General features: G+C 42.3%; 1 protein-coding gene across 3 annotated transcripts in view; it reads left to right on the top strand.

Moving 5' to 3' along the window:
* Window positions 1-13,566, top strand: part of LOC109406630 (uncharacterized) — a 688,592-nt gene that overhangs the window by 75,224 nt on the left and 599,802 nt on the right. The window lies entirely within an intron of this gene.

Below are 13,566 nucleotides of genomic sequence, written 5' to 3'. Positions count from 1 at the left end.
AATTTTCTTGCAAATTCCTAGAGGACATTCTTTAAAATGTTCTGGTGGAGTTCCCGGACAAAAATTCCTAAAACAATTGCTGAAGCTCTCTCCAATACAATTCCTGATTGAATGCCTGAGAAAGTACCTGAAAAACTTTTTAAGATAACCCCTTCAATTTTAAAAATTGTATAAATTCATTCAAGATTTTTTTGGAAATTGTTCCAGTGATTCTGCACGAATTCTTCAAGAAATTTATTCAAATAGGTATATTTCCTAGGATATTCTACAGATTTGTTTTAAGAATATTTCGAGATTTTTCCTAGGGATATTTACAGAAACTTATCTTGGAGTTTCTTCAGGAATTCCCATAGGGTTTATTTTCGTGAATTCCTCCACAGATTGCTCCTGGAATACTTTCAAGAAATTGTCTAAGAATTAAATTAAAGGCTTTCTCCAGGTATTTTCTATTCTGGAAAATTCACCAAGGGTTTCCCGAGACGTTTCTCCTGTTCTCCAGGAAGTTTATCATACAATCGTTCTGGGATTCGTTCTGGGATATTCATGAACTTTCTTAAGATTTTTCTCTAGAGTACTTCCTAATATTTTGACACGCATACTACTGAAAACGTGTACAGAAATATCGGCAGGCATTCGTTCAGAAATTCATGCTAGTATTCCTTAAAAAGAATTTTTTATCTTCAGGGCTCTTCAGAATTAGAGGGATTTGTTTAGAAATCTCTGCAAGGTTTTTTTTTTAAACTCTTCCATGAAGTTTTTCAGAAATTTTTATGAAATTTCTTTTTAAATGCTACAGGGGTTTCTTCGGAAATTCTTTCAATGCTTTCTACAAGATTTCCTTGAGAAATTCGTTCAGTGTTTCCTGCATAGATTACAAAAAGGTTATTTTTTTCAAAAATTTCTCCTGTGATTTTGTCAGAATTGTGTCCTAGAATTTCTGCAAAACTTGCTTAGATATTCCACCAGGAATTTTTCAGAAATTTTCAAAAACTACTGAAGGATTCTTTAAGGAATCCTTGAAAGAATTTTCAAACAAATTTTTGGAGGCTTGTCTCGAGAAACCCCTCAAAACCTCCTGGAGATACCTTTGGAAATTCCCAGAGAAAACTGTTAAAATTGTCCTGGTGGAAATCCTGGACAAATACTCATGAAGCAATTTCTGAAGCTGTCTACCCAGTCAACCAATGATCGAATAAGTTGTTGAATAAGATGATAAAGTGGAGACGATTTGCGTACATTATACATGCGCCTAAAAGGAGGCATGTACGCATATGGCCTCCACTTTATTATCTTATACAACATCTTATACGATAACTGGTTGTCTGGGTATGGAGCAAATTCCTAGTTGAATGCCTAGGAGAATACTCGAAAAAACTTAAGATTTCTCCTTATTTCTTGGAAATTGTGAAAAATCTTTCAAATATTTTTTTTTTCAAAATTGCTCTTGCGATTCCATCGGAAATGTATCTTGGAATTTCTGCAAATCTTGTTTTGATATTCCTCCAGGAGTTTTTCAAGAATTTTACCAGAATTTGCGCAAAAAATAATAAGGAATTCTTTACGGAATTTATAAACAAATTATTGAAAAAATATCTAAAAAAAAAACCCTACCTCAAGTTAGCAATTCCTGGTTCAATACCCAGGATGACATTTTGTAGAAAACCCAAAGAAAATTTTCAAGATATCTACTTAATTCTTGAGAAATCAAAAGACACTTCTTGAGAAACTCCACTAGTAATTCTAAGAAAAAAAAAATGCGAAATTCCTGTAATATGGGAATTTCAAACAAAAAATAAATAAATAAAATTACAGAAATTACAGATGAAAATAATGGTGGAATTTGCAAAGAAGTCGTTCAATAACTTTCTGGGGGATCCCTGGAAATTTTCTGAAGAAATCCTTGGAAGGACTCCTGGAGATACCTCTGGAGGAATTCTCAGAAAAAAAATACTTATGATGGGAATTGTGAACAGCAATCTCTTCACTACTCTCTGGAGAAATACCTGAAATAAATATTTCAAAAACAAAAAAAGTACTGGTGGATTTTTTTTTTGGACAATAACTGAAAAAAAAATAAAAAATAAAGAACATCCAGAAGAAATCCTTGATTGAAGCAACTGAAGGACCTTCGGCCGGCATACATAGAATAATTTCTTGAAAATAGCTATGAAATATATTCTGGAGTAATTTCTGCTGGAACTGTTGAGAGATTGGATAAATTTTTAGAAGAATCCCTTGAGAATTTCCTAGAAAATTTGCTAAAATATTGCCCGAGAAAATCTCTGAATAAATGGAGTAACGCCTGAAGGAACTTCCAAGGAAATTCAAGAAATAATTTCTTGAGAAATATGGAAAAATCCTGAATTTCTCAAAAAAAAAAACTCTAGATAAGCATTTCTCAAACTGTGCTGGCTAATTTTTGGTTGACTGTGTGGTTATTTACTGTTAGATGGATGTGAATATATTTGAACGAAGAAACACGACACTGAATCCTTGATTTCGTTACCGTTCATTTATAAGAAAATTGATAAAGTTCGCAAAAATTGACACTTTTGCTTCGAAGACTTCGTACTAATTTTAAGATCTTATTTTTTAATATGTGTGACAGAATGCCCTATATCTGTGATGTTCTACAGTGAGGCATGGTGCAAAACTGGTAAAATTTGCGAAAGGCACTTTTTAACTATCTAAACAAAAATCTCCAGGGATTGCATTTTTTTAAGGAGAAGAAACATTTGAGGAATTCTTGGATAAACTGCTAGGGAAATTCATTGAAGTTTTTTTTTTGTGAAAATTCTAGTAGAACTTTTGGAAGAATTCTAGAAGAAGAAATACACCAGGTAAAACAAGTATGAACTTATGTAGCTATTCATGAAAGAATTTCTTAGTGAATCCCAGGAGGAATTTCTGAAGAAACTCTTGAAGGAGTTCTTACCTACCATATTCATGTCATACCTTGCATGTTTTTAAGAAGTCTCATGTTGATCTACTTTATAGGGGATCTTTTATGGCTTAGTTTGTAAATTCACAGCTATAATTCTTCACTATGCTGACGGAAATTAGATTCGATTGCGATTCCGTTTAAAAGTTTTTCAGCATATTTGGGATTTTTTAGGTATTTTGTGAAACGAGTAGGATTCAATCATAGCTATACAAGTTCATGCATGTAATTCTTTATATATTATTGACGGCATTCCTCCCGAAGTATTATCGTTATTTTCATCAATATTTTTTTCTGAAATTCTCCCGGAGTTTCTTAAGCACTTCGAGGAATTTCTTACAAATTTTCCTCAATCGATGCAATTCTTTTATTATAGAGTTTGAGAGTTTTTTTTATTTTTATTTTGAGTTTTTCTTCTAAGGTTTTCCATAAGATTTTTTAATTTTTTTAAAGGAACTCTGTCATTAATGATTGTGGGATTTTTTTTTCCAGAGATTCGTATGAGTGTTACTACATATAATCAGAGATTCTCTCAGGCATTTATTCAGCAATTCTTTAAGAAAATTCCCAATAGAATCTTTTCAAACTCTTTCAAAGGTTTCTCCAGAAGTTCCTCCAGGTATTGCTCCAGCAGGCAGCAGCGATTGCTTAAGATTTATTGAGACGTTTCTTCAGGGATACTTTCGAAAATGAAAATTCGAAAATGATTCATGAATTTCTTCAAAGATTCTATTAGCCATTCTTGCAGAAATAAGAATGCATTTCGAATTGCATTGAAAAATGTGAATAAATACTTCTATGTATAATTGCAGAGGGATATCCAACCCTTCTTGGTATTCTTTCGAAAATTACTTCAGCAGTTCATTTTTTTTTCAGAAATTTCTAAAGTGGTGCCCTGAAAAAAAATTTCAACAAAATTTCTTTTTTGTTTCTATTGGATTTCCTACGGAAATTTATCCTTGTAGTACTTTGAAGATTTTTGTGTTCTAATCCATTCATAAATTATATTTGAAACTCCTATGAAAAATCCTTCAGAGGTACCTACCTCCACGAGATAAGAATTTTCTTTATGAATTCCACAAGTACCTGTTTGCATTATCTGTAGAAATGTTTGAAATTATATCTACAGAAATTCATCTACGGATATCTATAGTAACCACTTAGAGATCTCTTTAGAAATTTCTCAAGCATGATTTTCTTTGAATTTAAAAAACATCTTATGCAGTTTCTTCAGTACTTTTTGTCCAAGGAAATTTTTCAAGAATCGTTTGTGAGAAGCACCCAAGACAAAGCTTTTATTGGATTCATTAAGTTTTTTTTCAAGTATTGTTTTACCATTTTTTGTGCAATTTTTGGAAAATTTCTGAAAAAAATCCTGGAGGAATATCTGAAACAATTCTTGCAGTAATCCCCGATGGAATATCAGAAGATATTTTTGACGGAAGCGCAGTAGCAATTTCCTAAATAAAAGTCCTTTGGAACGCTTGGGAGAAATTACGAAGAAACCTCTGCAATTTTTTTAAAGTTTAGATACATTTCTGAAGAAAAAAACTCGAAGTCTGTAGAAATTCCTAATATTTTGAAAAAAAAAGTCTGTGGAAATATTTCTGAACGAGGTCGAGTAGGAATTTCTAAACAAATCTCTGAAGGAATTTCTGCAGAAACTTCCAGTAGACTACCCGTAGGTATCCCTGGAAATAGTTTTGAATAAATTTCTGGAGAAGCATCTGAAGACATTTCAGGAAAGAAATCCCACGTAGAACTTCATAGTGAAACTTTACCAGAAACCGATGGAGGAATTTCTCAGAAGTGTTTATTGAGCAATTTTTGGAAAAAAATCCTGTATAAATCTTTTGATAAAGAGGATTCCCTGGAAGTATTCCTGGAGAAATCTGCGTACGAACTTCTAAAAGAGTTCGTGCAGGAATTTCTGAAGAAACGTCTAGATTGGCTTCTGTAAAGATGTAGCAATGGCCTTACCAACGGAAGAGCACCTTGGCGCAGCTACACTTGAAGATGGCTGGAGGGACATCCGATCCGCCATAGGTAGTACCTCGGCTTCGTGACTCTGAATCACAGAAACGACTGGTACGACGGCGAATGTGAGCAGTTGAAAAACGAGAAGAATGCGGCATGGGCGAGAATGCTGCAACACCTTACGAGAGCGAATAAGGCACGTTACAAACAGGCGCGGAACAGGCAGAACTCAGTCTTCCGGATGAAGAAGCGCCAGCAGGAAGAACGAGATCGCGAAGCGATGGAATAGCTGTACCGTGCTAAGGACACTAAGGAAATTATAAGAGAAGCTGAACCGCTCGCGCAGAGGCTTTGTGCCACAAGCCGACATGTGCCGAGACAATCACGGCAATCTTCTCACGAGCGAGCGTGAGGTGGTCGAGAGTTGTCGGCATCATTACGATGAGCCCCTAAATGGCGACGTTGACAGGTGCCGAAGGTGGAGTGGTAACAGATCCAGGCGTACGTGCGCAGGACGAAAGACTTCCGTCCCCTAACCTCCATGAGGTTGAGGAAGAGGTTGGCCGGTCGAAAAACAACAAAGCCGCAGGAGCAGATCAACAACCCGGCGAGCTTCTAAAATACGGTGGAGAAGCACTGGTGAGAGCACTAAACTGGATCATTACCAAGATTTGGGAGGAGGAAGTATTACCGGAGGAATGGATGGATGGTATCGTGTGTCCCATCTACAAAAAGGGCGGCAAGTTGGATTGCGGGAACTACCGCGCGATCACACTACTGAGCGCTGCCTACATAATACTCTCTCAAATTTTGAGTCGACATCTATCACCAATTGCAAGATAGCTCGTGGGGCAATATCAGGCTGTATTTATGGGTGAACGCGCTACAACGGACCAGATGTTCGCCATCCGCCAGGTGTTGCAGAAATGCCGCGAATACAACGTGCCCACACATCACTTGTTTATCGATTTCAAATCGGCGTATGATACATTCGACCGAGAACAGCTATGGCAGATTATGCACGAATACGGATTCCCGGATAAACTGATTCGATTGATCAAGGCGACGATGGATCGAGTGATGTGTGTAGTTCAAGTATCAGGGACACTCTCAAGTCCCTTCGAATCTCGCAGAGGGCGACGGCAAGATGATGGTCTTTCATGGTTGCTGTTTAACATTGCTTAGAGGGTGTTATATGGAGAGCCGAGATAAACACGAGTAGAACGATTTTCACAAAATCCGTTCAGCTACTTGATTTCGCTGAAGACATATTTAAGACGATGGCGGAAACGTACATCCGACTAAAATGGAGCCAGGCGAATCGTTAGTTATTAATGTGTCGAAGACAAACTGCATTATGGCAAAGAATTCTAGGGAGGCACCCGCCATCCTGAATTTCTATCGATGGTGATGAAATCGAGTCGGTTACATAATTCATGTACTTGGGTTCACTGGTCATCGTCGACAACGACACCAGCAGGGAAATTCATGTGGCATGAACTCGAGCTCCTTTTGGACTCCGCAGAACTCTATGGTCGAACAAAGTTCGCCGTAACACCAAGTTAACTATCTACGAAACGCTGATTAGACCGATAGTCCTCTATGGGCACGAAACATGGACTCTACGTGCAGAGGACCAACGCGCCCTAGGAGTTTTCGAACGGAAGATGCTGCGTTATATCTACGGCAGAGTGCAGATGGAAGACGGGACTTGGAGAAGGCGTATGAATCACGAACTGCGTGGAACGGACCTGGTGAGATGGTTAAAGCACGTGACTATCACGCCGAGGACCTGGGATCGAATCCCACTCCCGACAAAGTCGCGAAATGAGAGGGAAGTAAAGCGTGGGTCCCGAGATGAACTATCCCAGGGCTAGAAATCTCGTTAATGCGGATAAAAAATAAATTAAAAAAACACGTCACGTCATCAGGATGTCCGATAGCAACCCGACTAAAATGGTTCTCGAGAGTCATCCGACCGGTACAAGAAGATGTGGTGCGCAGCGAGCTAGGTGGGTCGTTCAAGTGGAGGACGATTTGCGGACGCTTCGCAGAGTGCGGCACTGGAGACACACAGCCATGAACCGAGTAGAATGGAGACGATTCCTACGTACACCAAAGGGCACTCAGGACTTAGTCTGACCGGTGAAATAAGTAGTTTCTAAACTACCGTATTCCACATATGACCTGGACACATACACGAAATTCACTTCACATTCATCACTACCGAAATTCTTTGAAGCGAAAGAATGCTGCATTCCTTACCAGCAAGCAGCCTACCACTCGATAAAGAACCAATCGGCGAAAATGGTTCCGAGGTATGACAAGAACATTTTAAAATAGGTATTTCCGCTCTAAGAAAAACGAGTCAAAAATATATCTCACATACAGACGCGCACACACACAGCCGCCCAGCAGCACCGTAAAAGAATGTTTGTTGATTTTAAAGTGCAGCCGTTGCGATGTTGCTTTGCTGCCACTGGAATTCGGAGATTCGATTTCTTCTCGAGAATCTCAGTAGAAAGAGTATCTAGGCTCACATCAAAGCACCTACCAATGAGCTCTGTTCGACGACTACTGGCAGGCACACAGCGACATGACGAGGACGACACCAACGACGCAGCCTCGCCAACTCTAGGCACTTGGGCGTCTCCGGGACAAGAACGCATCGAGCGGTTCTCCTTGAAGCGACCGACTCTTTCCCCTGCTGGGTGCGGTTTTTGGAATTTCTCCTTGGCTAAAATTCTTATCGAAATTTTGTATTTTTGGTTCGGTGGCAGCTTCCAGCTTCAGCTCAAAGATAGGTGATGCTGCCTTGTCCTGTCTGTGTCTAGGTTGTCTTTGGTGCGCTGGAAAGTGGAATCTGTGCAAAAATGCGTCGTCGTTGATTGGAAAGGTTTGTGGTTTTCGGCTTTTGGTGAGGTGGAAGAGAAAAAAACTGGAAAACAATGACACTGCTTTCGTGTAGACTCGGTATGGTAAGGGTGCTGTGCTCCCGAGCAAAATCTGACAGCAAATTGAAAACTAGTTTTAAAATATCAAACAAGAGAGCAAAAATTGGGTTAGTTAGCCTAGTGGTTAAGGCTATGGATCGCTAATCCGGAAACGGCGGGTTCGATTCCCGTTCCGGTCGGGAAAATTTTCTCGACTCCCTGGGAAAAGTGTATCATTGTGTTTGCCTCACTGTGACGACGAGTACCCCCCGCGAATACATGTGACAAAGCAGCACAGGGGTCGCATGGAACGTACTGTGCGAGGGATGCTTCAACTTTGACAGTGACTGCGGATGTGGTGGTAGACGTCAGGGATGATGATAAGCAGGATTGAGTTGATATTGAATTAGCGAAGTGAATTCTAGATTGTGCATATAGAAAACACCAAATATTTGGAAGAATTTCTTTATTTCCCGTATTATAATTTAGCTACTGGTGAAGGTAAACAGTTGTATATTAATATCCGTGAAATACTTTGTATTTAAACCTATTTTGTATACTTAGATCTAAAGCCTACTATTAGAACGGATTATAAACTAGCCTAAAGGAAAACAGGAAGAAAAACTGAAAAAATTGTAAGTAGAATGATATGTGATGCTATTAGGAGAAGAATTTGATTTACGATTAAATATTTCAGCTAGAGCTGTTCCCAACCCAAAAACCAGCTACGGAGTTGCTTTTAGAATCAGTTTAATATCCTTTAGAATTTTTCATACCGGTGTGTATCGGAACAATGGCAAAAGTAGGGGACGATTCCCAGACCCATAGGAGCTGTACCGCTTGTGATCGACAGGATTCATTTGATGATATGGTCACGTGTGATTCGTGCCAGATTTGGTACCATTATTCATGCGCGAAAGTAAATGCCGAAGTGATGAATCGGGAGTGGTACTGTTCGACCTGCGAACCCCTGATGAAAGGCGAATGTGGCCATGTTAAGGAGCAAACCAAAGACGTTCCGGCTATCCAGACAGGTGAAGTAGCATCGAATGGGAATTCCAAGCTGGCGGTGCCTGAAAAGGACACCAAAAGATCTGGTAAGTCAACGGCTGGGAGTAAGACGTCCAGAAGGACGAAGAAGACGATTGGCGATAAAAGTGTTACATCAAGTGTGCGTGCGCGATTGGCGATGGAGATGCAGGTTTTAGAAGAACAACAGCCTATTCAGGAAGAAGTATTAGCAGCGGAGAAGGAGATCAAGGATTTGCAACTGAAGCACGAGCAAGAACTGAAGGAGAAGGTGAGGGCATTCGAAGCCAGGAAGCTTGCTGATGAGAGGGAATTTTTGGAGTGCAAGATGTCTGAAGAACTGGCGTATCGGAAGCAACAGATGGCTACAATCCCTGGAAGATAAGGCCAAGCTGGTACGACAGATATCGCAGTGTGGCAGTAGTCGTACAAGCGAAATGCCAAGCGTTGCGGACTCGAGGAAACGCGTAGTGGGAGTGCCTGGAGAATTCAGGCCGGCAGTCGCAGGGAATAGTTAAACCGTCCACGTCAGCCATCGTTCCAGGTGCAATGTGCGAGCGGGAATCACGAGCAGCTCCAGAGGTGCGCCCACCGTCTCGTCAAAGAAACAACGAACTTTTTCCCGATGCCGATATTGCACACAACAAGATTCCGATAAAAACTTTACATCAACCCCATCATTCTGGGATCGAACCAGATTTAAGACAGCAGCTGGCCGATTTGGATCTTGATAGAAGCGGTATCGATGTTCCGGTCAAAGATTCCAGAGTTGATGCCTTCAATATTCGGACGCAACGAGAATATCGTTCGCCAGGTCAACCCAGAAACGATCGTGTAGAGGACGTGTTCGAAACCGAATCCAACGCTTCAAAATCACACGGAGGTGGTTGTCTACCAGCGGAGGAGTATGTGGGCCAACGAATCGACAACTTGCAGCACGCCAGGTCATGGGCAAAGACCTCTCGCGCCGTTTTCGGGCAGTCCGGAAGAGTGGTGTGGTGTGGTTTCTCAAAAGATGAGAATCTCGTCAGATTGCAGCGCTGTTTGAAGGGCGAGGCATTAGAAACAGTACGAAGCAAATTGCTATGCCCTGGCAGCGTTCCCCACGTCATCCGGACCTTGGAGATGCGGTATGGGCGTCCCGGAACGCTGATACGTGTGATGACAGGTGGCATTCGCCAATTGCCAACCCCCCCAGGGCAAACAGCATCATTTAATTTGCATTAGCAGTTGACAGCCTGGTCGAGCACTTACGGAATGTTGGACAAGTTTCCCATTTGAATAACCCGTCGTTGCTTCACGACCTAGTACCAAGCTTCCCGTGGGCTACCGTTTAAAGTGGGCCGCGTATAAGAGCTCACTGCACGAGCCAAATCTAACTGCATTTGGAAAGTTTATGTCCACGATGGTGGAGCTGGCCTATGAGGTAGCGGATGATGTTTTCCCCGAAAAATCCAGTAAACAGACGAACCAGGCGAAGCCAAAGGAACGAGCGTTTCTACATGCCCATTCTGAATCACAAGCCCCAACCGAACGGACGTCGAAGAAATGTTGCGTGGTCTGCACCGTGGAAGGACACAGGATTTGGGACTGCTCCACGTTCAAACAAATGGGGATCGATGAAGGGTACAAAATAGTACAGCAGAATGGACTCTGTAGGACGTGCTTAAATCAACACGGGCGATGGCCATGCAAAACATGGAAAGGATGCGAATTTGAAAACTGCAGAATGAGACATCATACATTGTTGCACCCTAATAGTGGACCGTCAAATGTGGCCGTTTTGAATAACCATTTAGAAGAGCTGCAGCCGACGGCAGGACCACTCTTCAGAACCATGCCGGTCACTTTATATGGGAACGGGTGCGAAGTTCACGTGTTCGCGTTCGTAGACGAAGGTTCCCAGCTTACCCTTATAGAAGACGTCATCGCTAAGCAGCTGGGAATTGATGGTCCCACAGAACCATTGAGTCTTCAATGGACTGGAGACACAAAGAGGAGCGAGTCTAAAACCCAGCGAGTTTGTATGGAAGTTTCCGGAGCAGGATCAATTAGACGGTTCAAACTAACGTATGTTCGGACTGTAGGTGGACTTTTGCTACCATCGCAGTCTATGTGTTATGGGAAGTTGGCTTTGAGGTACCCGTACCTAAAAGGTTTGCCATTGCAGGATTATATGAACGTCGCCCCAGAGATCCTCATTGGTCTTGACAATTTGAAACTCACGGTGCCACTGAAAGTTAGAGAAGGAAGATGGAAGGATCCTTTCGCGGTAAAAAAAACCGCCTTGGGTGGAGTATCTATGGATGTTCACAGGCACCAACGTCGTCAGTAATTTGTGGGTTTCACTTTGGAGGATGGACCGATCCGAATCGAGAATTGAGTGAGATCGTACGTGATTTTTTCACCCTGGAAAATTCTGGCGTTACAAGTCTCCAAAAAGTTCTGGAGTCTGACGAAGATAAAAGAGCTCGCATGATATTAGAAAGGACTACTCGCAGAGTTCCAACTGGTTTCGAGACGGGCCTTCTATGGAAGACCGACAATGTGCAGTTTCCTGACAGCTGCGGCATGGCTTCCCGACGGCTTCGTGCATTAGAAAGCAAGCTCAGCAAGGATCCAACGACGCACGACAACGTTCGTCTTCAAATACAGCAGTATCTCGAAAAGGGATATGCTCATGTAGCTTCCGAGTCAGAGTTGGTGGCTGTGCAGCCAAGTCAAACATGTTATTTGCCCCTGGGAGTCCATAAAAACCCAAAAAAAAAAAAACAAAAAAGATTCGTCTGACGTGGGACGGCGTCAGTTCAAGGTGTTTCCCTAAATTCCGCCCTTCTAAAGGGACCCGATATGCTGTCCTCGCTTCCATCCATACTCTGTCATTTTCGGAAATACCGCTACGCGCTGACAGCTGACATCAAGGAGATGTTTCATCGCATACGAATTCGGAAAGAGGACCGACAGTACCAAAGGTTTCTGTAGAGAAATGATGCTGACCACCATCCCAAAGCATTTGTAATGGACGTAGCGACTTTTGGGTCTACCAGCTCTCCGTGCTCAGCCCAATATGTTAAAAATTTGAATGCTGATGAATATCCGCGAGCTGCGTACGCGATACACCATTATCACTACGTAGATGACTATCTGGATAGTTCTGATTCCCACGCGGAGGCTGTTTTGGTTGGCAAGCAAGTGAAGATGATACATCACGAAGGTGGATTTGAGTTGCGCAATTTCCTATCAAACGACTCTCAAATAGCTGTTGAAGTTGGAGAAGAATCCGAAGATACTGACAAATCGCTATTCCTGGACAAATCAGAAGGTGTTGAATCCGTTCTTGGACTGATTGCGTTCTATCTCATACACGGAAAGGTCCTTATGCAGGATATTTGGGCTTCCGGGGCTCATTGGGGCGACAAAATCAATGAGCGGCTATACGATAGGTGGCTCCAGTGGAGCAAACTTCTGCATCAACTTAGCTCAATCCAGATAGCACGCTACTACTTCCCCACAGCGGAGGCGGAGGTGTACCGGTCACTTCAGGTGCACGTATTCGTCGATGCTAGTGAGTCAGCCTATTCTCGCGTAGCGTACTTCCGAGTGGAATCTCGTCGCGGTCGGTGCAAAATCCAAGGTGGCACCACTGAAAATGTTAACGATCCCGCGCTTGGAGCTCCAAGCTGCCGTATTAGGAACTCGCCTGTTGACCAGTGTAATTTCTATGCACGGCCTTCCTGTAGTACAACGATTCCTGTGGACTGATTCGGCGACGGTGCTAGCTTGGCTTCACTCTGAACAGCGTCGCTATCATCAGTATGTGGGGCTCCGGATTGGAGAAATACTTTCGAGCACGGAAGTTAGCGAGTGGAGATGGATTCCATCGAAACTGAATGTGGCGGATATTGCCACTAAATGGGGCTCCGGACCACAAATTGATCCGGCCAACCCATGGTTCGTCGGACCGGAGTTCCTTCAACAGCCAGAAGAAAACTGGCCCCAAAGAAGTAAACCTATTCTGACTACAGAAGAAGAACTCCGTTCGTGCCATGTGCATCTTTCTGCAGCGAATGAACTTGTGGACTTCGATCGTTTCAGCAGATGGGAACGACTTCTTCGATCAACGGCATACGTTCACCGATTCGTTAAGAACATTCAACGGTCTCAACGAGGCGAGACCTTGGAGCGTGGTGCATTGAAACAAAGGGAGTTGAAGGCCGCGGAAGAATTATTATGGAAACAGGCGCAACGAGGGTTCAACGGTACAGAAATTCAATTGCTGCAGAAGACCAGTGGAAGACCAGAGGATTTCCATGTAGGCGTTCCTTAATCAAGCAGCATACATAAACTGTGGCCATTCATTGACCAGAACGGAATATTACGTAAACAAAGTCGTCTTGGTGCAGCTTCTTGGATACCGGATGAAGCTAAGTACCCTACCATTCTACCTCGGGATCATCGAATCAGTCTTCTCATTACAGATTGGTTTCACCGCTGCTTCCGACATGCCAACCGTGAGACTATTGTTAATGAAATGAGACAAAAATTTGAGATTCCGAAGCTACGTTCGCTTATCGCAAAATTGTCCCGTGGATGTATGGAGTGTCGTGTCCGCAGTGCCGTTCCTCGTTCCCCACCAATGGCACCCTTGCCTGAAGCACGGGTAACACTCTTTGTACGCCCTTTTAC

This window comes from Aedes albopictus, chromosome 1 (assembly GCF_035046485.1).
Source record: "Aedes albopictus strain Foshan chromosome 1, AalbF5, whole genome shotgun sequence".
Classification (NCBI taxonomy): Eukaryota; Metazoa; Arthropoda; class Insecta; order Diptera; family Culicidae; genus Aedes; species Aedes albopictus.
This window is presented reverse-complemented; position numbering and strand designations above follow the sequence as displayed.